At 41.7% G+C, this 25,875-nt stretch overlaps 1 long non-coding RNA gene across 1 annotated transcript; it reads left to right on the forward strand.

The window, feature by feature from the left end:
* The first annotated feature begins 10,478 nt into the window (after positions 1–10,478).
* On the forward strand, positions 10,479–14,499 carry LOC109500230. Its single transcript, XR_002157876.3, has 3 exons — positions 10,479–10,642; positions 12,456–12,629; positions 12,799–14,499. It is a non-coding gene; the product is annotated as an uncharacterized LOC109500230 (long non-coding RNA).
* Positions 14,500–25,875: the final 11,376 nt, after the last annotated feature.

Raw genomic sequence — 25,875 nt, forward strand, 5'->3', positions numbered from 1 at the left:
TTCTCTTCTCTTTCTCTTGGTTAGTCTGTTTAGATCTTTATCGATTTGATTGATCTTTTAAAAGGAACAGCTTTTGGAGATTTCCAGGGAAAACTGTAGAATAGGAAAATCCAAGGCTCACTAATCCCAAGGATACACCTATAAAATACCCACGTCTGTGTAAATAACTAAGAAAATGACCAGAAGACTGGCAGAACACACTCTCCACAGCTAATGTAGGAAGGTCAGAGACACAGTGGAGAGCTAAAAGGACCCACAGGACTGTTTGTGGGAGGGAGGGAGAGATGCCACCAGTATGGAGAGGGGAGAGGAGCAGACCCCACACCAGGCACCCTAAACACAACAGACCTGAATTGGAAAGATGTCTCCCCATAACAATTGGCTTTGGAAACCAGAGGGGCCTAACTTCACAAGTTCTTATAATTATTGGGGCTTAACACCTAGAACTTTAAAAATCAGCAGGCTCAGCTCTAGGAGAGGCTGAGGAAGATAGGAAACTGAGTTCCCTTCCTTAAAGAAACAGCACAACAGCCTGTGGAGATGCAGCATATAAACAGCACAAAAACCCCTGGGGTAAACAGGAGGGAGATTTCTTTACCAATCTCAGAGTATGTGCTGGAGGGGCACGGATATTTGGGAAACTTCTCCAAGAACAAAAGAGCTGGAAAGCGCCATTTTCCTCCCCACCCCGCAGCCTAGGACACCTGCAGAAAACAGCACAGTGCCAACACTACACCTCGCTTGCTAACAATACACCCTGTCCCCACACTCTTCTGTGATCCTGCCTCCTCCAACATGCACTTGACAGGAGTCTATCCAAATTGGTCCCACAGCATGGCAGTGTGGCAGCAGCTCCAACAGGAGTCAGCACCACCCCAAAGTGCTCCTGCCAAGGGGAGAAGGAAAGAAAATCATACACATCAGTTTGACTGTGGCCCCAGTAGTGGGCTGCTGGGAGACATCTGGTCTGAGTGCAAGCTATACCTACCAACAAAAGCTTCTCAGGGGACAACATAGGAAGAGCACCCTACAGTTTGGTGCTACCACAGTTCTGACAAATGCCTGGTCTGACTCAACTCAAGTCCAAGTTGGCCCCGGACCGGCCAGCTACCAACACAGGGACAAAACCTTGGTCACAAGCAAAGAAAGCTATTGCAGATGACTGGTCTAAAGACAAAAGACTTTCAGCCACAACAATAGGGCACATGCAACATACATAAGAGACACCCCTCAGGCACTAAGTTGTGGTAAGCAGGAGACATTGCACTGCATGGCACTACAGGACCTCTTCTTCATAAGGTCACTACTTTCTAGAACAAGAGATATGGCTGACTTTCCTAACACTTAGAAACAGACACAGAGAGTTACACAAAATGAGGAGAGAGGAATATGCCCCAAATGAAAGAACAGGACAAAATCACAGCAAGAGACATAAATGAAACATAGATAAGTAATATGCCCGATAGATAATTTAAAGTAATGGTCATAAAGATACTCACTGGACTGGAGAAAAGAATGGAGGACCCCAATAAGACCCTCAATAAAGAGAGAGAAAACATAAAAAAGAACCAATCAGAGATGAAGAACTCAATAACTGAAATTAAAAATACACAAGATGGAATAAATAGTAGACTAGGGGAAACAGAGGAACACATCAGCCGCCTGTAGGAAAGAGTAATGGAAAGCAATCAAGCTGAATAGGGGAGAGCAAAAAGAAAAATAAAAAATTAAAATAGTAAGGGAACTCAGAGGCTTCATCAAGCATAATAACATTCACATTATAGGGATCCCAGAAGGAGAAGAGAGAGAAAAGGGGGTAGAAAATGTATTTGAAGAAATAATAGCTGTAAACTTCCCTAACCTTGGGAAGGAAACAGAAATCCAAATCTAGGGGGCACAGAGAACCCCCCACCAACAAAATCAACCCAAGAGGTCCACACCAAGACACATAGTAATTGAAATGGCAAAATGTGGTTAGAAAGAGAATTTTAAAAGCAACAATAGAAAAGAAAACAGTTACCTGCAAGGGAAAGCCCATAAGGCTATCAGCTGATTTTTAGCAGAAACTTTCTAGGCCAGAAGAGAGTGGCATGATATATTCAAAGTGCTGAAAGAAAAAAGTCTGCAAGCAAGAATACTCTATCCAGCAAGGCTATCATTCAGAATAGAAGGGGAGATGAAAAGTTTCTTAGACAAATAAAAGGTAAAGGAACTCATCACCACTAGAACAGCTCTACAAGACATATTCAAGGTGACTTTTTGAGTGGAAGAGACTAGCATTTGGTTGGGTACACTGAGTGAAGCAGATGACCCTCACAATGCAAGTGGGTATCATCCCAATCCGTCAAGGGCCTGAATACAACAAAAGGGTAAAGGAAGAGCAAACTTGCTCTTTACTTGAGCCACTCCTGTCCTCAAACACTGACATTCCTGGTTCTTGAGCATTTGGACTCTGGCTTTCTTGGTTTTCCAGCCATCAGATGACAGATCATGGAACTACTTGGCCTCCATAATCTTATGAGCCAATTTTTATAATAAATCTAATATCCATCTGTACATCCATCCATCCATCTATCATCCACCCATTTCCTACTGGTTCTGTTTCCCTGGAGAACCCTGAATAAACACTCTTCCGGTGGGTACAGACTGAAAGTAAATAATAAACATAGTGTGTTACAAGATGGTAGGTGTGGTGAACAAAAAGAAAAAGAGCAAGATAAGGGGCATATGAAGTACCTGGGTGAATGTAGAGGTGGAGATGATAATTTTAGATAGGGTAGTAGAGATAAGCCTCACTGAGAAGAGCCATCTGAGCAAGGCCTCAAAAGAGCTTTGCAGATATCTGGAAGATTGTTCCAGAAAAGGGATCAGCCAGTGCAAGGCAGGACTGACCTGCCAAGGCCCATGCTTTAGAAGGCCCCACACAGCACAAACACCCACACAAAATAAGTCTATTGAAACCATGCACAGGTGCCTGAGTCATTGAGAATCTGGTGCACAGAGCTGGCACAGTGCTACCCATAGCCCCAAACATCTGCTTTTAGAGCCAGCACTGTTCAGACCCCAGGGCAATGCCTCTCCAAAGCTCTTGCTGTATGTTTTTGAAACATTAGGCAACTGTTTTCCAAAGTTCCACTGTTGGTGGACTGAACTTTGGCCACCATCAAGTGCAGAGAGGGCTGGGCAGCAGAAGCATGTTGGTAAGGGGTATGACAAAGTGATTAAAATTATCAAATCCTTAGTGCGAATGCACTAGATTCTTGCAGAACAGATGTCTTTCTTTTCCCAGTGGTATCAAATATCTACTTTTCTTTCTTCTCTTCATGTTCTAATTCTTGATCTGGGGTTCTCATAGATGAGTATGGTGTTTCCAACAGTTACACATGGAGGTTGAAGGGTATTCTGCAATAGTAAACGATTCATCTGACTCTTCAGTGTGCATGTGTACACAAAACACGCCTGAAGCACTGTACCAATTCTTTCCAGTGACAACAAGATGTTCAGTCTTCAGTTACAAAATCATAAATTTCTATTAAAATATTTAAGATGAATATTTGAATTAAAATCTCCAGACATTTTGGCTATACTCAATTGATATTTATTTAAAATCGTGATATTAATAATCATGTTGTATATTTTGCCTTATAATTTCAATAGATAATAGAATAATTGAAAAGAAAAATTACTGCTTAAAATACAAAGACAATTTCAATTTTTAATTATTTACATTTAATTAATTATATTTGATGAAAATATCTTAAATTTTTGAATACTTTGATTATAACTAAATTTTAGTTTTTAAAGTTGATTTTTTTTTTTTTTTTTGAGAGACAGAGAGAGTGAATGGGGTGGGGCAGAGAGAGAGGGAGAGAGAATCCCAAGCAGGCCCTGAGCTGTCAGCATGGAGCCCGACCTGGGGCTCAAACTCATGAACTGCAAGACCATGACCTGAGCAGAAATCAAGAGTTGTCCCCCTAATCAACTGAGCTACCCAGGTGACCCCTAAATTTTAATTTTTAATGCTTAATTATTGTCAATATAACATAAATAACAAAATTTGTCATAATAATTTTACTGAAATAGAGACAAAGAAAATAAACATTATGGATAAATATAAAATAATTTGTGAAAGTCTTTATTTCATCTCCAGCCGACAACACTGAAACATCCCAATAATAATGAAATACAGTCTTCTTTGGTATTTTTCAGATTTTCAGTCACATAAAAACCATAACTTATGCATTGTTTCTATTTATGCATGTTGATGTTTTATGTTTAACTTATTAATTTTTATGTGTTATTTTTAAGTATGACGGTATATCTGTCAAGGTAGGAGAATAGAATAGATTTTGTTTAGAATTGGTTGTTGCGATTTGTAGCTTCAAATTTAGACACATGGTATGCGCCCATCTGTTCTTGCTCCCTGGGTGTTAGGGGAGGACCTGGTCTGAGACACAGATTGGAGAAGGTGCATTCAGGCAGGACCACAAGCAATTGCAAAGTCTTTACCTGGCAGGCCTGGGGAAAAGCTGCCCTTCCCACACCAGACTTGTGCAAAGCCGATGCATCACAGCCTCGGAGGAGACCTGCAGTCAAGGACTCAGGCCATGCTCTTATGCATATCTGCATTCCTAGCCCGGGCATCTCCATTCAGAGGTCTCTTTATCCAGACCTTCCTCAAGCACCTCTGCCAAGACCACTTTATCAGGGGAGAGAGGAACCTTGGAGATACTTCCTTCACTCTGAGTCAGTACTCAGTACTTTTCCACTCCCAGGCCTGCCCTTAGCTCCCAGGTCCATAAAATGGCAGGAACTTTTTGTTTTAGGCTCCTGGGGCAGTGAGGAGATCCCACATCTTTGCTGATCCGCCTTTGCTGATCCATGCCATTCCATGAGGAAGAACGGAACAGGAGGGAGCCAGCACTTCCTCCTGGTTAGAGCATTATTTATACCATTGCAGAAAGTGATTAAGGTCTTGCCTGTTGCTTTAGTTTCGGTTTGTCCTCTTAATCAGCTATTTGAGCACCTCTCAGCTCAGCTCCCTCCACTCAGCTCAGCTCCCCGACGTGCCCTGGAGGACTTGTAGGCTACTGAGTACTTATTGCCACTCCTGAGTGAAATGGGAAGCCAGGGAGCAAAGATGTGACAGCATCTGGCTAATGTTATAAAGGGATTATTCTTGGTGCTATGTGGAGAAGACACAGAACACAGGAAACATGGGTGAAGGGAAGCAGAGAGATAGGCTCACCCATTCTCCATAGTGTGAGGCTTGTATAGCATAGTGTAATTACACTTTTCAAGGAAATATTCAGTATTTAAACCACATACTCCTAAATAACCCCTACATCAAAAAGAAAGTCAGAAAGTAAAATTGAAAAATATTATGAATTAAAAATGAAAACACAACATAACAAAATTTTCAGATGCAGGTAAAGCATCTTAGGGAGAAATTTATAGCATAAAAATATCCATATTAAGAAGGAGAGACTTCTCAAGTCATTGAATTAAGACTTTATTTTAAGATGTTAGAACTAGAAGAATAAATTAAATCTGAAGCAAGAAGAAGAAATAAAATAATAAAAATAAGAGCAGGACAGTGAAGTTGAAAACAACAGATAGCATGGAAAATTAAAACAAAAGCTGCTCTTTATTATTTTTTTTTACTTCCACTTTAATTAACATACCGTGTTATATTAATTTCAGGTACACAATATAGCATTTCAACAAATCTATACATTATTCAGTGCACATCAGCATAAGTGTACTCTTGACCTCCTTCACCTATTTCCCTTACCCTACCCACCTCCCCTCAGTGTGTTCTCTAGAGTTAAGAGTCTGTTTTTTGGTTTGTCTCTTTTTTTTCCCTTCATTTGTTTTGTTTTTTAAACTCCACAGTTGAGTGAAATCATATGGTATTTGTCTTTCTCTGACTGACTTATTCACTTAGGATAATGCCTCTAGATCCATCTATGTTGTTGTAAATGGCATGATTTCATTCTTTTTTATGGATGAGTAATATCCCATTATATATATATATATATATATATATATATATATATATACACACACACACACATATATATATAATATTCTGTTATATATATATATATATGCCATTTTTTCTTTATCCATTCATCTATTGATGGACACTTGGGCTGTTTCCATGATTGGCTACTATAAATAATGTTTCAGTAAAAGATAGGGATGCATATATCTTTTCAAATTAGTGTTTTGTATTCTTCAGGTAAAAACTCAGCAGTAGAATTACTAGATCATAGGGTAAGTCTACCTTTAATTTTTTTAGTGGCCACACCAGTTTGTATTCCCACCAACAGTGCACGAAGGATTCTTTTTTGCGACATCTTTGCCAACATTTGTTTCTTGTGGTTTTGATTTTAGCCATTCTGACAGATGTGAGGTTTTGGTTTTGATTTGTGTTTCCCTGATGATGAATGTTATTGAGCATCTTTTCATGTGTCTGTTAGCCATCTGTATGTCTTCTTTGGAAAATGTCTGTTCATATCTTCTACCCATTTTTTATTTGGATTATTTTCTGGTGTTGAGTTGTAGAAATTCTTTATATATTTTGGATACTACCCTTTATTGGATATGTCATTTGCCAATATCTTCTCTCATTCAGTAGGTTGTCTTTTGGTTTTGTTGATTGTTTCCTTTGTTGTGCAGAAGCTTTTTTATTTTGATGTAATCTCAATAGTTTGCTTTTCCTTTTATTTCCCCTGCCTCAGGAGACATATCTAGAAAGATGTTGCTATGACCAATGTTAGACACTGCCTATGCCCTCTTCTGAGATTCTTACAGTTTCAGATCTCACATTTAGGTCCTTAATCCATTTTTAGTTCATTTTTGTGTATGGTATAAGAAAATGGTCCAGTTTCATTCTTTTGCATGTAGCTGTCCAGTTTTCCTAAAACCATTTTTGAAGAGATTATTTTTTTTTTCCTATTGCACATTCTTGCTTCCTTTGTTGAAATTTTTTTTTTACTTTTTTTTCCCAACATTTATTTATTTTTGGGACAGAGAGAGACAGAGCATGAACGGGGAGGGGCAGAAAGAGAGGGAGACACAGAATCGGAAACAGGCTCCAGGCTCTGAGCCATCAGCCCAGAGCCCGACGCGGGGCTCGAACTCACGGACCGCGAGATCGTGACCTGGCTGAAGTCAGTCGCTTAACCGACTGCACCACCCAGGCACCCCTGAAATTAATTTACCATATAATCATGGGTTTATTTCTGGACTCTATATTCTGTTCTATTGATCCATGTTTCTATTTTTGTTCCAGTACTACATCTTTTGTTACTACAGGTTTCTAATATATCTTGAAATCTGGAATTGTGATACCTTCAGTTTTATTCTTTTTCAAAACGATTTTGGCAATTTGGGGTCTTTTATGATTCCATATAAATTTTAGGATTGTTTGTTCTAGTTCTGTGATACTGTTGTTATTTTGGTAGGGATTCCATTAAATGTGTAAATTGCTTTGGGTAGTATAGATGTTTTAATAATATTTATTCTCCCAATCCATGAGCATGGAATATCTTCCCATTTGTTTGTGTCATCTTCAATTTCTTTGATCAATATTTTATGGCTTTCAGAGTACAGGTCTTTCACCTCCTTGGTTACATTTATTCCTAGATATTTTGTTGGTTTTGGTGCAGTTATAAATGAGACTGATTTCTTTTCTTTTTTTAAGTTTGCATATTAATTTTGAGAGAGAGAGAGAGAGAGAGCACACGAGCTGAGGAGGGGCAGAGAGAGAGGGAGACAGAGAATCCCAAACAGGCTCCGTGCTATCAGCACAGAGCCTGACGTGGGGCTCCACCTCATGAACTGTGAGATCATGACCTGAACTAAAATCAACAATTGGGGGCTTAACCGACTGAACCATCAGGCACCCCCAGCTGTGGTTTTTTCACATACGGCCTTTATTACATTGAGGTATGTTCCTCTACACAAACTTTGTTGAGGGTTTTTATCATGAATGGATGTTATACTTTGTCAAATGCTTTTTCTGCATCTATTGAAATGATCATTTTTTTTAATCCTTTCTCTTATTGATGTGATTTATCACACGGAAGGATTTGCAAATACTGAATCACCCTTGCATCTCAGGAATAAATCACACTTAATCATGATGACTGACTTTTTTAAATGTATTATTGGATTCAGTTTGCTAATATTTGTTGCTAATATTTTGCTAATATATTTGCATCTATGTTCATATTGGCCTATAGTCTCTCTCTCTCTCTCTCTCTCTCTCTCTCTCTCTCTCTCAATCTCTCTGTCTCTCTCTAAGTGTCTGGTTTTGGTATCAGAGGAACACTAGCCTCATACAATGAATTTGGAAGTTTTTCTTCCTCTTCTATTTTTTGGAATAATTTGAGAGGAATAGGTATTAACTCTTCTGGAAATGTTTGGTAGAATTCACCTGTGAGGACAGCTGGTCCTAGACTTTTGTTTGTTGGGAGTTTTTTGATTACTAATTCAATGTCCTTGCTGGTAATTGGTCTGTTCAAATTTCCAATTTCTTCCTGATTTATTTTTGGGAAGTTATATGTCTCTGGGAATTTATCCGTTTCTTCTACATTGTCCAATTTGTGGGCACATAATTTTTCATAATATTCTCTTATAATCCTTTGTATTTCTGTGGCATTGATTGTTATTTCTCCTCTTCCATTTCTGTTTTTGTTTTGTTTTGTTTTGTTTTTAATTTCAGTGCTCTCTCCTTCTCTCTCTCTCTCTTCTTGATGAGGCTGGCTAAAAGTTTATCAATTTTGTTGATCTTTTCAAAGCACCGGTTCCTGGTTTCATTGATCTGTCTTGTTGTTTTTTAGTTTCTATTTCATTTATTTCTGTCTAATGTTAATTATTTCCTTCCTCCTCCTACTAGTTTTAGGTTTTGTTTGTTCCTTTTTTTCTAGCGCCTTTAGGCATAAGGTTAAGTAGTTTAAGATTTTTCTTGCCTCTTGAGGTAGACCTGTATTGCTATAAACTTCCTTCTTAGAACAGCTTTTGCTGCATCCCAAAATTTTGGGGCCATTGTGTTTTCATTTTCATTTGTCTACATGTAATTTTGGATTTCCTCTTCAATTTAATGGTTTATGCATTCATTGTCTATTAGCATGTTATTTAACCTCTATGTATTTATGTTCTTTCTAGATTTCTTCTTGTGATCGATTTATATTTTCATAACATTGTGGTCTGAAAAGATACACTTTTGACTTCAATGTTTTTTAATTTGTTGAGGATGTTTTGCATCCTAATTTGTGATCTATTCTGAGAATGTTCCATATGCAATTGAAAATAATGTGTATTTTGCTGTTTTAGGATGGAATTCTCTGAAAATATCTGTTAGATCCATCTGGTCCAATGTGTCATTCAAAGCCACTATTTCCTTGTTGATTTTCTATTTGGATGATGTATCCATTATTTTAAGTGAGGTGTTAAAGTCCCCTACTATTATGATATTACTATTGATTGCTTCCTTTATGTTTGTTATTATCTACTTTATGTATTTGAGTGCTTCCATGTTGAATCTGTAAATATTTACAATTGTTATATCTTCTTGATGGATTGTTCTCTTTTTCATTACATAGTATATTTCTTTGTCTCTTATTACAGTCTTTGTTTTTAAGTATATTTTGTCTGACATAAATATTGTTGCTCTGGCTTTGTTTTCACTTCCATTTGCATGATAAATGCTTTTCCATCCCTTCACTTTCAATCTGCATGTGTCTTTGTCTGAAATGAATCTCTGGTAGGCAGTATATAGATGGGTCTGGTTTTTTATCCATTCTGTTACCGTATGTCTTTTTTTTTTTTTTTACATTTATTTATTTTTGAGAGACAGAGACAGAGCACAAGCGGGGAAGGGGCAGAGAGAGAATGAGACACAGAATCCGAAGCAGGCTCCAGGCTCTGAGCTGTCAGCACAGAGCCCGACGCGGGGCCCGAACTCACCAACTGCAAGATCGTGACCTGAGTCGGAGTAGGATGCTTAGCCGACTGAGCTACCCAGGCACCCCACCCTATGTCTTTTTATTGGAGTGTTTAGTCTGTTTACGTTCAAAGTAATTTTTGATAGGTGTGCACTTACTGCTATTCTGTTATTTGTTTTATGGTTGTTTTTGTAGTTGTCTGTTCTTCTCTTGCTCTCTTCTCTCACGGTTTGCTGGCTTTCTTTAGTGATATATTTGGATTCTTTTCTCTTTATTTTTTGCATATCTATAACTGGTTTTTGTTTTGTGATTACATTAGGTTTGTAGATAACATCTTCTGCATATTAGTTATGCAGTTTGAGTCCACTCTTTACTTCTCTCCTCCCCACGTGTTAGGTATATGATGTCATACTTTACTTCCCTTTATTTTGTGAATCCCTTGATTGATTTTTATAGATATACTTAATTTTACTGCTTTTGTGCTTCCAACTTTTCTTACTTGTACTTATAATCTTTCTTTTCCAGAAACACCCTCACAGACACTTCGAAATAATGTTTTACTAGATATCTGGGCCTCCCTTAGCTTGATCAATCTGGCATGTAAAATGAGCCATCACGAATGGGAACTCAAAAGAAGATAGGGATCTGCGGTATCCTGGGTGCCTGGAACATTGTCTGGCACACAGGTAAATGAATCAACGTTTGACTCTGTTCTAGGCCATTCGTATGCACAAAAACTAAGGCAGAAGTGGTGAAGTAACTCTCCCAGTGACACAGCAGGAAGGGGTGACACTGGGGTAATTCCTCAGAAAACATGGTGAGGGCTCCATGGTATAACTGTCTTAAGTACTTAGGCAGCACCTTTCATGTCGTAACTAGTCAATAAATTGCAACTATTCTTATCTAATGAACAGTCTCCCATCAGGTCTGTGGTCTGTGAGAGCCTGCGACATGTTCACAAATGCACACCATTTCCTGTCTTTTGTCATGTTACAGCAGATGAGATCCTGACATTGTTATGGACTCATTAGTCACTCAGAACATTATCATAAGCTGTGGGTTTGATTAAAACCCCAAATGCATTTTTGCAGCCCCTTTCTGTGCCTCTACCTGCCATCCACCTGTTAACAGAAACTGGACCCCTAACGTTGATGATCGACTTATATCTCATTAAGTAAAATTCTGTCCAGTTGGAGCCAAGAAGATTGTCTTTTCCTTGTGAAGAAAGCAAAAGTTACATATTTGCATTGGGAGAATAACAAAAATCTTAATTCAGTCTGAAACAGTGACCTCACTAATTTTTAGTAGTTTCTGACCTGGGCCAATATGGGCAGCTCTCGGTTTATGAAAGATTCATACTTAGCATCCATCTTCATTGTTTTCTGCTCTGATGACTAGTGCAAAACAGACATTTCTAGCTCCATTCGTCTTCCAAAAAGCCACCAAGATCCTGGAAGACTTTTCCATATGGCTTATCAAATATTGCTGATAGATCCTTCCTAAAGAAAAACACCTGAATTTTGCCACCATCATAAAAGAGTTTCTTAAAATTTTTAAATATTGAAATAAAATATTGTATGTAGATATCATATGTAAGATAGGAATCATGAGGCTACACAAGTCTGTTTCTATAGAAAAATCAAATTAGTTGTACAGTGTCCTATGGATGACGACCCTCCCGGAGTGAATCCTGCTTGTATAACTTTTTTCAGCTTGTAAACCTAGCAAGCAGCCAGTCCTGAGCACTGGGAGAATTTTCTAGGCACTAATAATGATGCCTGCTTAAGGGTGTCTGTAAAAACGGCTGCAGAGTAGGTGGTTATGCATGTAACAGTGTATAGGCCGCACACTAAGCAAGAACGTGGAAGGACATATTTAAAAAGAGGATTTTTAAGAACTTAGTCTCCTCTTTACATTAGTTTTCTCATATTTCAAGTAATCAAAACCTATTGCCAAATTTGAAATAAAATTGAAGTGTTAACTTTCACTTAGACTAGAATATACAAAGTACTTTTCTCATTAAACGTACCAAGTTACTCAAATGCCCCGGAACCACTGACTTTCATCTTTGCTGCTGACCGGATGCCAAAGCTAATAGAGCTAAGTGGGACCCAGGGCCCTTCCAAATGGAGGCATTGCAAGTAAAATCTTAAACCTCATCAGTCTCCAAAGTTTCTTTTCTCTTTTGGAATGAGGAGAAAATTCAGCTATGACAAAGCATTAAGAATCCTCATAAGGACACAGGAGCCTGCAGATTCAAGGGGGGAAAGGATGAGAATTCTGGCAGCTGAGATGTTTTAATTCCCTCTGAGTTGGGTCTCTGGCTGTAGGGGTTGACTCAGATTTGTCAATAGGATGTAAGGCTTGTACGAACATTGCAGAAAGGTGTCCATAGTGTCCAGAGTCCTTTCCTGTTACGGACATTATTGTTTTATTAATAAGTGGACAGTGGCCATTATTGCAGCTTCTCCTGAATATTCTGGTTCTCCTCTTTCCAAGCACTGGGTTAGATTGCAATTCCTGATCCTTCCAACAAAAGTGACACGTATCACCTCCAAGAGAAGCATTTCATGGCCCATGTGAGGCACTCCAGCACCCCCTCTTCCTCTTTGGGAGTTGCGAAGGCAAGTGCTGCCATGCATACTTGACCATCCTGGACTCTGGGTGACCATGGTGAGCAGAGCTTCCCACAGATTCGTATTATGTGGTGGCAGGAGAAGGGGTGGGCTTCTGTTGGGTTTCTCCTGTGATTTGGAGATTATTTGTTACTACAGATTAGCCAGGCTAATCTACCATCTGCTGTTTTGACTTCCCCAACATTCATTTTTTTTTTGTTTTTCAGAAAAATGCTCCTCCATTTCCCCCCAAAGAGACCACCAGGATTCCATCCTCTGCCCATCCAATCTGTGTGGAGATGTGCCATCTTCTGGCTCCAGGAATGGGTAGATGAGAAGAGCCAAGTACAGGATAGTATATCATCCTTTAGGAATCAGGGCGTCCACAGTTCAAGTCTGCTAGTGAGCATCAGGCCCAGGACTCCTACTGCAACATTTATCAAAGAGATGTATCTCTCCACCAGGGTTGTCAGGCTGATAGGACATGTGTCTAATGCTGCTAGTGGCTATCTTGCTACCAACTGGAAAAAGCTTGACATATATCAAAACTAATACACAAAAAGCCCAAAATCAAGAATTAAAGAGGAATGGATCCTGGAGACATGGTTTGAGCACCTGGATCCAATTATATTTCCAGGAACACACTCTGTAATGTACCAGTTGGACAAGCCAGCGGCTTAGCTTTCTGTGCATACATCAGTTCAAGTTGGGTTTTTGAGACTTGGCATGAAAACAATCACCCAGGAAAAACATAACTGATGGGACAACTCACAGACTTCTCTGAATCTTGGACTCCCTCTAAGACATTATGAAATAAGAATTAAGAGAGGTTAAGTGGGTTGGCACAGTGAGTGCTGAGTGATATGGAATTAGAGTGAGTGAGTCTTATGGGCCGAGTTTGTGAGTGAAGAAGGGGTACTGGAGAAGCTGAGGACGGGGGTTGGGTGAGGGTGGAGTGTTCTAGTAAATGATTCTAGAGCGAAAACCATGTATTTAGGTCTTCTTTAATGTCCTTGAGAGATGCTAGAATAATAGAAGGCCTTTTTAATTGCATTTGACCTTTAAACTGAGCTACTTGAACCTTACACTGTGTTTATGGATCCCACAGGACTCTAGGTTGACAATTTTTGTGTAGCACAGTTTGTAAGGCAAAGAATACTTTCTTTCTCCTCAATTTTAATTCCTCTGTTTACAACTTTTGTTTTGACTTGAGAAATCTTCACCAATGTCTACAAACTTCATTGTTTCTAATATCAATATCCATAGAAGAATGATAAAGTACAATTATGAGGGGACTAATATGAAACTATACAAATGTCCAGGTTTTCAGTATAGTTTTATTTAAAAAACAGACTAAGAAAAAAATTTGATTTTATCCAGAGACTCTTTTTTTGAAAATATAAGTGTTGCATTTCATAATGAAATCAATGCTAAACAAAGATCTGTTGTTTTTGTTGTCTGAACTGATTTGGATAAATTTCTGGAGGACAAACTTTGGTTAGCAGTACAGACAGATGATGACTTACCCAGCACTGGTTTTCTCAGAAATGTAGCATAGCGCATTCTGCTAACCAAGGCAATACCATCATGGTGATGGGACTATGGCTGTATTGCCTTTTCATGTTATTTTGAAGTCCTGAACTTCAAATGCCAGTGTTGAAGATATATATGAGTAAATGAGTGATAATCCAACAGTATAAATGTTACTTGAGATCTAGTACATCATGAAATGCTTATTGCCCAAAGCCGAAGAAGAAAAGGGGCAAAGAAGCCAGTGAAGACTTAATAGTCTTTATTTTTGGTGAGAGACTATTCAAAGTATTGGGCCTCGTTTTGTTCTTGTCCCTGTGAGATTTGGAAAGAATTTGGGAAAGGAAGCAGCGTCTAAAGGAAGGAACAAGAAAACCTGTGAAGTTAGCTTTACAGAAGTGGGGGTATCTCTGCAGAGAAGGCAGAGGGGCAACATAGAGAGCGGCCTCGAGAATCTTGTGGGTGGTGATAACAAACCATGGCCAGGTGTTCTCCATGTCAAGAGGGACAAGAAACAGCAGATGGGTTTATGATGTAACTAGAAAATTTTAGATTACAGCAAAGGAAAAGATTAATGGTGAAAAGTTCTTCTAAGAAATGCTGTATTGTCATCCAAAAACATATTTAAAATACAGCTGATTTTCATTTTCCTTGTAAGGCTTTGAGGAAAAGGAATGTATGAGATGACTATATGAGATGTGCCTTTGGTGGCATCCCGGCTGGATGCTGGACCCCAGTAACTCTTCATGCTCTTAATGGTGCCTATGATTCCCAAAAAAGAGCCCCCTGTGAGAATGTGGAGACCCTAGAATGGGAAACAACAGAAATCACTATGGAATCACAGAACGTTAGAGGTTGGAGGGACCTTGGTTTTCATCACAATCCTCTGGACCTCTTCATCACACCTGGCATATATTGTAATTAGGTGTTTGTTTGACAACTGACATCCTCTTTAAGTCAGGAGCCAGTATCTTTGTTCCCGGCCCAGTGCCTGGAACTCTAGTCAACTAACATTTGTTGAATGAACACAGGAAGGAACTCTCTTACTTACAAATGAGGAATCTGAGCTCAGGGAATTCACACAGCTGGTTAGCAGTAAAGGCCTTTTCACCCAATCTTTGCTACATTCATCACATTTAATACATTTACTGCAGAGAGGACTAGCCCCCAATTCAACTAAATATAAGTCTTAGTCAAGAGGGAACTGTTATTTGGGTGAGGTCTAATTTATTTTGAAAGTGGAACCTTAAATTGCAGAGATTTGCCTTTGAATTCCTTACAAATTCAGCTCAGAGTGCATGTGACAGGCCAATACTTTGGAAATATTAACATCTCCCCTCTTTCCCAAGATTTCCTTCTTCTCATTTCCTCTCCACTGACATGGCTGGTGCTTTTGTGTTCATTGTTTCAGGAGGGTGTGGTGGTGTGGAAAGCAGATATCTACTCATTTATTCAGGTATGAACTCATTCCATAGATGCTCATCCCATGCTGAAGACCAGCAAAGCACATTTAACACATCTGCAAGTAAAAAAATAAGCCAGCAAGTCTCAGCCTGTCCCTGACCAGGCAGATGATGGCACAGAAAGATGACTTAGTGTACTGGCTCCATTGCAAGAAGGGGAAAGACGGGTGCTTCTCCACGGCCTCTGTGAGATGGCCCGTCCCAGATTCCCTCCCACCTCTGTGACCTCTTCTGCCCCTTTGCTGATGTGCCTCTTCAAATGAGTTGGGAAAAGCTAGACAGCCCTGAAGTTTGGCCCTAGACCCTCCTCTTTTCCAACACTGTGCAATGGACTGGATGTTTGTGTGCCTCCAGAATTTGTGTTGAAAGTGTGGTCCAATGTGATGGTGTCAGGAGGTAGGGCCTTTGGGAGGTGATTAGGTCATGAGGGTGGAGCACTTGTAAGAAGAGATGCCAGGGAGCTTGCTCTCTCTTTCCCCTGCCATGTGAGGACACTTCCAGAAAATGGCTGTGTCTAAGCCAGAAAGAGAGATCTCACCCAACCATGTGGGCACCCTGATCTCAGAACTTCCAGCCTCCAGAACTGTGAGAAATAAATGTTTATTGTTTAAGCCACAGTCTGTGGCTGTTATAACAGCCTGAATGGACTCATATACATTCTACTCTCCACTTTGCACGGAGAATAGGAAGGAAGACTTTGAGGAGAGCTGAGGGCAGAGCTCTATGGAAAGGGATAGTTTGCTCAAAAATAACATCCTATCCTCGTGATGCTTGCAAATCTCTGTGGAGTTAGCTTCTTTCTGTGATCTAATTCATTCCTGTTTCTAATCATTCTTTTAAAAATGTCCAAGAATCAATTTTCCATTATTTACATTACCGTTTTTCATGATTACTGGTAACTCAGCAGCCAAGGATAGCACAATTATAAATGTTTAATTTTGTTTAGATTTAATTTTGTTTCATGACCCTGTGCTTTGATACCCTACATAAAAAAATATTTTTTGGAAACCATGTGCCAATTTAAATTAACTTGTGGGAGATATTCTTTTTTCTTTTTTCAAATTTTTTAATGTTTACTTATTTTTGAGAGAGAGAGAGAGTGCAAGCAAGGGAGGGGAAGAGAGAGAGGGAGACACAGAATTCGAAGCAGGCTTCAGGCTCCAAGCTGTCAGCATGGAGCCCAATGCAGGGCTCGAACCCACAAACCGTGAGATCATGACCTGAGCTGGAGGTTGGACACTTAACCGACTGAGCCACCCACGCACCCCAGGTGAGATATTCTTAAATGAAATATAGAGTGTTTTGATTTCTATGAATTGCTGAAAATATCTTTTTGGTTTCTGAGTAAATAGATGTGTGTTCTTCACTGAATATTTAATTGGATGTCCTTTGGAGATAAACCATTTAACTCCATTTGATTCGGTTTGATTTGATCCAGTTCAACTTAGCTCAATTCCATCATGTTTATTAATATTTATTAGCACCTTCATTCATATATAACAATTTGTTAGCAATTTCTATCACAGTCCCTAAATCTGAAAACTCATAGTCTAAATGGGAAAAAAAAAAGACAATTTCAAGATAATTTAAAAGCCAAAGCATGGTTCTTGGGAGAAGCGGGGATGACATAATTAAGGCCATCATACCACACTCCCCTCCCATGGCCATGGCAGACATTGCTAATCATTGCTGCATTATCTCTGTAGTCAATGGCATCCCCAGGATCTTTCTCAGTTAGTCACTACCAATCAATCAGTATTGGTATGTTACCTAAACCTTTTATCCATCCTGGAATAAATTATATACATTCTCAGATGGATTCCAAACTGGAGAATTTCATCTGGGTCTCGGCCTGCAGGCTTTGTCTTAGGAAAATAAAGTAGCTTGGTAATTACAAGGATTTATTGGTTGAGCATGAATTAAAACAACATGAATCTTTACTGAATTTTTTCCAGTCAACTCAGAGCATAGATTCCTACACTATTGCAAAGAAACATTTGAGAAATTAATCAGAGTCTTGAAGTCTGAAATAGAGATTAAAATTTCAAAATCTGCAAAGTGCACTGAAACTCAGGAGAGCAAGATTCCATTGTGCTTTGCCACTAATTAATTGTATAATCGTGGATGATTCTCAACCCTTCTGTACATTTGAGTTCCACTATGAGGGTTAGGAAGTGAAATATTTTTAAAACATGTTTTTCAAAACGATCCAAATTCAGCACCCTAATAAAATAATAAAAATGCAATGTTTCCTGATGGAGCTGAGGCTTGAAGCCTGAGCCCTGACCCCCATTGGCTTCCCCTCAGCCTCCACCTCAGTCTCGTGGAGACCCCTGGAATGTTTGCAAGGAACATCAGCAATTTGAAGAACACATTTTTTTTTTTAATGTAGTTTTTTTTTTTCAACGTTTTTATTTATTTTTGGGACAGAGAGAGACAGAGCATGAACGGGGGAGGGGCAGAGAGAGAGGGAGACACAGAATCGGAAACAGACTCCAGGCTCGGAGCCATCAGCCCAGAGCCTGACGCGGGGCTCAAACTCACGGACTGCGAGATCATGACCTGGCTGAAGTCGGACGCTTAACCGACTGCACCACCCAGGCGCCCCTGAAGAACACATTTTTAAAACTCCTAGACAAGAGATTCTTGGGATATTCTTCCAGCTCTACACATGTTAATGAACATAAATCAGCTAGAGGTAATTCATACAATTATGCTGAGCGTTGATAAAAATAACAAACTCTGGGAATCATTCATATGAGGGGAAAATTTGAGCAGATGGAGCACATAGTCAGTTCTCGCCTCCATTTAGGGCCATTCGCCTCCTCACCCGCTCTCGAGGTCCTGGTTTTGGGCCTTCTGTACGGTCCATCTGATTGTTTTCATATCACTTTGCTCTCACTGCCACGTGACAGTGTGAGATCATCTCTGTGTACATAAAACGAGAAGAATGAATAAACTTCTAGTGGACTTGGAGGCCAGATTGTTAGCTCCAGTCTGTTTTTAGCATTTTGACATTTTCTTCTTGACACCAGTTCAGTAACACATTAAAAGATTTTCCAGGGGCTGTATTAATCATAATGCCATAAAACAGACTCACTGGATCCTGCACTTCATTGAACTATTAAGGTCATATATATATATATATATATATATATATATGTAGAATATATATATATAGAATTTATATATAAAATAGAATTTATATATATAGAATATATATAAAGAAGAATATATATATATAGAGAGAGAGAGAGACAGACAGACAGAGAGAGAAAGAGAGAGATAGAAGTAGAATCTTTTTGCTCTAACAGTAGCAGAACAGGTGTCTGGTGATTTGGTTTTTCTAGGGTCTAGAGTTGCTTAGGTCTTGACCTGGCTGGGGGAGTGCTAGAGAGCCTTGACAGGTTACTTATGTCCTGCCATTTATAGATTCAGTCCTGCTGGATTTGAAGTTGGAATCACACAAGGAAAAAAAGACAAATTAAATCATTTAACAAAATCCTCCTTTTGATTGTTCATTCAATAATAACTAAAAAGAACTCTGGACATCCCTTCTGGGATAAACTTTCACAACAAATTTTTCAAGCTCTTGGGTTCTAAAGAAACTGGATCACTTACAGGGGATCCAAGGCCTCGCAAAGATTCTAGAAAGTAGCAAAAAGAACAAAAAGATAAGTTTGGACAACATCCAACAGGACTGGAACCCAATGTCGGCAATACTCATTTGTGCTAGAGGTGACGAGCATTAAAAAAATTTTTTTTCTAGAAATTGTCTTTAAGAGGGCAAGAGTCAAAGTGAATCAGAATACACTGGGCTCTACTTAGGAAGAGGGATCTTGGAGCTGGAGGATATATCAGGCTTATTCTCACCTGCATTTTTTTCATTTGGTCTCCCTACTGACATTCTTCCAGCTCTCAGGCACTGTGTACTACCTTCTCGATGGGCTGAGACTTCAGTGGTCATGGACCTGGTCTCTTGTAAGTGTCTTATAGTCTAAGGCAGTTCTCAGCAGCTTTAAGAAATACCCCTCTTGGCCCACCTCAAACCTTCTGAATTGGAATTACTGAAGGCAGCTCCTAGAAATAAGTATTCCTTAAATATCGGGGGGGAGGGCACCTGGGTGGCTCAGTCAGTTGGGTGTCCGATTTCTGCTCAGGTCATGATCTCGCGGTTTGTGTGTTTGAGCTCTGTGTCGGGCCCCGTGCTGACAGCTCAGAGCCTGGAGCCTGCTTTGGATTCTGTGTCTCCCTCTCTCTCTACCCTTCCCCACTCATGCTCCATCTCTCTCTTTCTCAAAAGTATACATTATTTTTTAAATTTATTTTGAGAGAGAAAGTTCAAGCAAGGGAGGGGCAGAGAGAGACAGGGGCACAGAGACAGGGAGAGAGAGAAAGAATCCCAATGTGGGGCTTGAACTCACAAACCATGAGATCACAACCTGAGCTGAAAAGTAAGAGTCAGATGCTTAGCCGGCTGAGCACCCAGTGTGGTGCTCGAACTCACAAACTGTGAGATCATGACCTGAGCCAAAGTCAGACGCTTAACCAATGGAGCCACCCAGGTGTCCCCATTTATGACGTGCTTTTCTAATCTCTGCTGATGCTGATGTAGGATGTGTGTTGCTATGATGATTAGGGGAAGGAGGTAAGGATTAGGAGTGGAGGTTGTAAGGTAGAGAAAGGTACCGACTACATAAACTTTTGTCAAGGTGACACCTCTGAGTAGGCATCGCTTGTCACTTTGCCTGCTCAACAGGGGCCACAGGTGTCTGCTACTGCCCAGGCTGAGAGCCTGGCTCACTGTCTGTCTTACATTAGCCTGGATCTCAAAGGACAACAGGTAATGAGGAGTTTCCCTGGTGATAATTTTATAATGTGGCAATAGTCAATCAGGCCACCACTTTCCATTACGTATTACTTTCTAAATGACTAAATTACTTACTAAATTCTGCCATGGGCAATGTTCGCCCGGCACCAACGCAGTCAAATACTGAAAACATCAGTTAGTCTGGTTATTTTACATAGTACAGAGTCCCAAACTCAATTGTTGGATAGAACTGGGTACTTTTCAGTTGGCTCTCTTTAGTGTGATATACCTAGGGCCAAGGCAAATGTACAAGATCTTGCAGGTTTTGTACAGTTTGCAAATAACTTAATTATAGGGCCCAGAAGGCGGCAAAACAAGTCAGTGTAGGACATGGGCTAACTCAACAGGAGCAACTGAGGCAAGAAGGCACAGGTAGTGGTTCAGGTTTACAGCAGTCAAGGCAGGTGAGAGGTCTGGAGGCTGACAGCCAGGCTAGGCCTGCACTCACAAGTCAGAAGCAACTAAAGTCAGTAACCAAGACAGAGGCCAGGAGCCAGGATCCCCAGAGGTCGGGGTCAAACCTGTGGGTAGGAGTCCGGGGTTCAAGATCATGACCGATCTCAGAGGCCAGCCCAAATTCAGAGTCAACCAATACTGCACATCACAGGTGCCAAGCACCTGCACCATATAGTTAATCCCCACCACAGTTACAGAGTAGGTATGACCCATAGCTGAGGTGGGGCAACAGTTCCAGAGAACAGTAGTAGTAGAAAGTAGTAGAAATCTGTTGAGTGTAGGCACTGTATTAGCATATATTGTTTCATTTGGTTTTCAAAATTCAACGCATACTTACAAATGCCACCACAGAGCAGGATTGTGCCAGGTGCAAGGGATTTAAAGATAAATAAAACCTTGTCATCACCCCCTGACCTCAGAGGCTAGAATGGTGGTTCTCAGATGGAGCGATTTTGCCTCCCAAGGGACGTTTGTTTGGCAACAGTTTTGGTTGTCACCCCTAGGGGAGGGGGCGAAGGCCAGGGATGCTAAATATCCCACAATACATAGGACAGCCCCCACAGCAAAGAATTATGTGGTCCACAGTGCCAATAGTAGAGAGATTGAGAAAGCCTGGTTGGGTTGGTAGAATGCTCACGTACCTCTGTAAGTGCAATACAGTGTTAGGTGTGGGATGGGACTACCCACGATGCAGTGGGGATTCCGTAAGCAGGAAGATCACATCTCCTGTGTGGGAGGGAATGGAAGGCCCTCAGGAAAGACTTCTGGAAAAGGTAGGTCTTGAAACAGAGCAGGCGTTGCCCTGGCAGATGGGGTGTGCAGGGAGGCAGCTGTATAAGACCAGGGGCAAGGAATATGCCATGGCATTTTGATTTAGACAGTTACACTGTCTAAACCAAAATAGGTTTTTTTTGGCCAAGATTTTGTTTTGGCACATTAAGTGAGAAAACATTATAATCAAAGAAATCCCCATTATCGATTCTGAAGCATGTTTTCACCACTCACTATTGTTTGGTTCACTTCGATGGGTTGAGGTCAAGACAATGAGGTTGACTTTCCCACTCGGGAGCTCTGAGCTTTCCTCTGTGAAGTGCAGAAAAGTGAAGTAACTACACAGTCAGCTTCCTCGGCCAAGGAGGGCATAATGAAATCAAGAACCTATAAAATATTTTTGGAATTTGCTGGAACTTCTTGCATTTTTACCTAGGGCTGTCACTTTGCTAACACTTTCTCACTTCAGTCCTATCCCACAGAATCAGTCAGCTGAAGCGAGCCAGCCCTCCCTGCTGGAGATTCGTTTATGAACAGAGGCTAGAAAGACAGTTTATGGAAATGTTGCCTTGTATAGTCAAACCTTAAATGTACTCCAATATACTAAAGAAACAGTAACGAGATGTCAGGATAAAAGGAGGTCAGTATCTGAGAACGCAAGAGAAAATGTAATAAATGAGTCCCTGAGCAGGAGGTGGGTTACATAAAACCCTGGCTGATGTGGCCAACAGACTTTTCTGGAACTCTGGAATTCAAACCCTCTTCTTATGGCATAGGATAGGGTTACAGGAACATAATGTGCCGGGTAATTGATCAAACCATTAAAAATAACAGCAGAAAAGTTCAGAGCTTTGACAGGCTTGATTCTTTTCAGAAGGAAGCCCGGCTTGTGAAAGTGCTGATGTGCATCTTTGCAACCTTCTATAAAAGTGTGGTGAAAAAAGGGAAATTTATACTGGCACTCCTCCACTCGTCAGCTGAATTTCCAGCGCCCTGTTCACTAGCCGGCCTCGCTGGCTGTTGGCTGACTGCGACACGGGGAAGGGAAGCCCAGAGCTCACGTTCAAAGGTGGGAGGCTGCACCTCAGCTTACGACTGGGAAATTAACCAGAGGAAGACATGCGGCCAGGAAGGGCGAAGACACGTGTGGGGACGGGAAGGGTGGGGACCGGAAGGAAAGGAGGACCTTTCCTTTCTGAAGGAAAGAGGGACCTTAATCGCTGAATGAACTTTCCAGCAACAAAGATTACTGATGGCTTTGTGAGCAGAAGCAATCGCCTGCCTGGTCAGATAGCGAGGAAGAAAGCAAATATACCTAGTGGCTTTCGTGTGTGACAGAATGGCACTCCTGTGCCAGCCGGGGGCCTGAAGATATTTATAAAGCAGCACTCCCAGGGTCCCCTCAGAGAAGAGGAACACACACTGCCCTGTGTTTTCTTGTCCACTGATGTGCTGCCACTGAGCTGTGCTGGGTCCTGGTGCCTTGTCGTCACCACCCGATTAGGGGACTCTTGTGTATAAGTGGAGGAAACTGTCCCGTGATCTGGAACAGTCGGGTCATTATCTTTTACATCATTGCCTCAGTGTCCCTCGTTTTACTGGATTTGTCCTTCACTAATTAACCTTGCATTTCTTCTCTGGTCCGCATTCTGGGGACGAGGGTGAAAGAAAGAGACGGGGTCACTGGAGGTCCACGTGCCCTCGGGCAGATTCCACCTCACACGAGAGTGCCCTGGCAAAGGCAGCCCATCACAGCTCTGCTGAGCCCTCACCTCTGGCATGGAGCCACTTGGGAGCCTTTTTCTCATTCGTCCCCAAAGACATAATCCACCCACCTGGAAGAGGTACCTTCTTCATCCCCACAAAGATGCATATGTGGGGGGCAGCCCCTCTTCTCATTGGTTTCTTATTCAGACCAGGCTACATCCCTTCCTTCTACCCGCCCCTCTCCCCCTCATGCTGTACCTGAGCTCGGGATGGTACCCCAGCTGCTGGACCCACAATGCAGAGAAGGGTGGGGACAGCCCTCCTCTGATGCCCCAGTGAATTGTTCCCATTGGAATGGTTGAGTGGGTCCAAGGTTCAGTGATGGAGGTTGCGATGTCAGCTGTGGACACACCTGCCCGTGTGCACACGTGAGTCTATGTGCAATCATGAATAGTACTTGTATCGTGAACACAGTCAGCTGAGGATTATGTAAATCATTCCAGAACTCAGAGGAGCAGAAGAGGAGCAACCAGAGATGGACCAGGAAATTGTGTGCTTGAAAGGAGTCAGAGATGTTAAGTTCTGTAAACTGAGTAACAGCACAGTAGAGGCAAGAGTCCTGTACATCCTCAGTCTGCCCCATGTGTCACACTGAGGTCGTGAGAGGGGATGGGAAGCTGTCCTCTAGAGAGCTCTTTTGGAAAAAAGTGGCTTAGTGGGAAAGAGCCCTGCAACTAGAAAAGAGATGTGGTTCTTGCCCCAGCTCTGCCACTAAATAGCTGTGTGATCCCCTGGAAGTCAGCCACACTTTCTGGGCCTTAAGGTTTCTTGATGTTCTGAAATGCTGTGGATTTAGAAGACTAGATGGAATTATACAGCTATGAACTGGCATAGCCTAAAAAAGATTCTGGCCCCCTAGAAACTTCCTCCACCTCAGAAACCAGTGCCACCCCCCAGGGCTTGCTTTCCAGCCTGTTCTTTTTTCAACAGACTCCAGCAGAGCTCACCTGCCCTTCAAGCCTCCGACACCTGGCATCATGGGGCCGTCAAAGGGGATAGAGTTAAGTGGCAGTGCCTGGGTGCCCCTGCCTCAGAGGGGTTCTCCATGCAGCCCAGGGTCAATGGGGCCAAAGCAGCAAGATAGGGGAGAAATGATGACATATTTCAGCACAGAAATAACAAAACAGGCTTCCACTTTCCTGCCAGCTCTGAGCTGTTTCCTCCTTGATGCTCCCCACAGATACAGAACAGAAAAGGTGACAGCACTAGCAAGGCCACAGGTGTGTGTTTGCCACACCAAGCAGAGCATCTTAGGCTTTTGTGACCTGTGGCAAAAGAGAGTCCTATTCAATTTGGGGCACCTGGGGGGTTCAGTCGGTTAAGCATCTGACTCTTGATTTTGGCTCAGGTCATGATCTCACAGTTCATGAGATCGAGCCCCACATTAGTACTAATAGCACAGTATTATATTAGTATTAGTACTAATAGCACAGAGCCTGCTTGGGATTCTCTCTCTCCCTCCCTCTCTCTCTCTGTCCCTACCCTCGTTCATGCTTACGCGCTCTCTCTCAAAATAAATAAATAAATACCTTTTTTAAAAAAAGAGAGAGAGAGTCTTATTCAATTCCTAATCTAGTGACAGTGGCTTTTTTACTCCCTCTCCCCAGCCCTACAGGACCCCATGCCCTCCAAGGGCAACGGCAGGGGTGGGCAGCTGAGAGACAGCTGACTGCTCTTCAGGGGCAATGCGGCTGTGTCGAGCATCCCGGCCTTTGCTGATGTGGCCTGTGCCGGTGCATCTCTGGTGGGCACGGCGCTCTCCAGCCACAGCCCGGGGAATTCCGGTCATGGGGTGGGTAGCTCCCGCGAGCCCTGTGGCATGCGAGTGTGGGCACCCTACTCTTTCTGCTCTGGCCGTGCTCAGGGGCCAGGGTCCAAGTGTCGTCCCGCTGTGCCCACGCCCTCATCTCCTCCACGAAGACAAAGAGCTCAGGTGGCTCGGAGGCTCCTCTTCCCACAGGAGGTGGTGCTGCATGCGGCAGTCCCTCTGCTGAACTCTGCCCAGCTTCCTTTGGTCCTTCCTTTGCTTCCTCAGCCCCTTCCATGCTAGATTCTCTTTGTTCCCACCCTCAGTCATCTACCACTTCTTCCTGGCTCCCTGCAAACAAGGCCCAGAGAGAGAAAACATATTTACATATTTTTCTCCCCAGCAGACCTTCTACATCGTGCTCTCAAAACGATCATGTCTACAAGGGGCCATTTGACACCCACGGAGAATCCAGGCAGCCTGAGATCTTACCCTGAGGCCAGGTCAGGATGCTGTAATGCCGAGATGGTCCAATACCATCTTGGTGGCCTCTTTGGTCTCAGAGGAAATGGCACAAATGGCCTGGCCATGTATGTACCTTTAACATCAGATGCACACAGGCAGAATCAAAGATCTTCCTGTCCTGGGCTCTATACGAAGGCCTTACGTGTCCGCAGTGTCTAGGAAAGTGTAATGCACA

This window comes from Felis catus, chromosome B2, assembly GCF_018350175.1.
Source record: "Felis catus isolate Fca126 chromosome B2, F.catus_Fca126_mat1.0, whole genome shotgun sequence".
NCBI lineage: Eukaryota > Metazoa > Chordata > Mammalia > Carnivora > Felidae > Felis > Felis catus.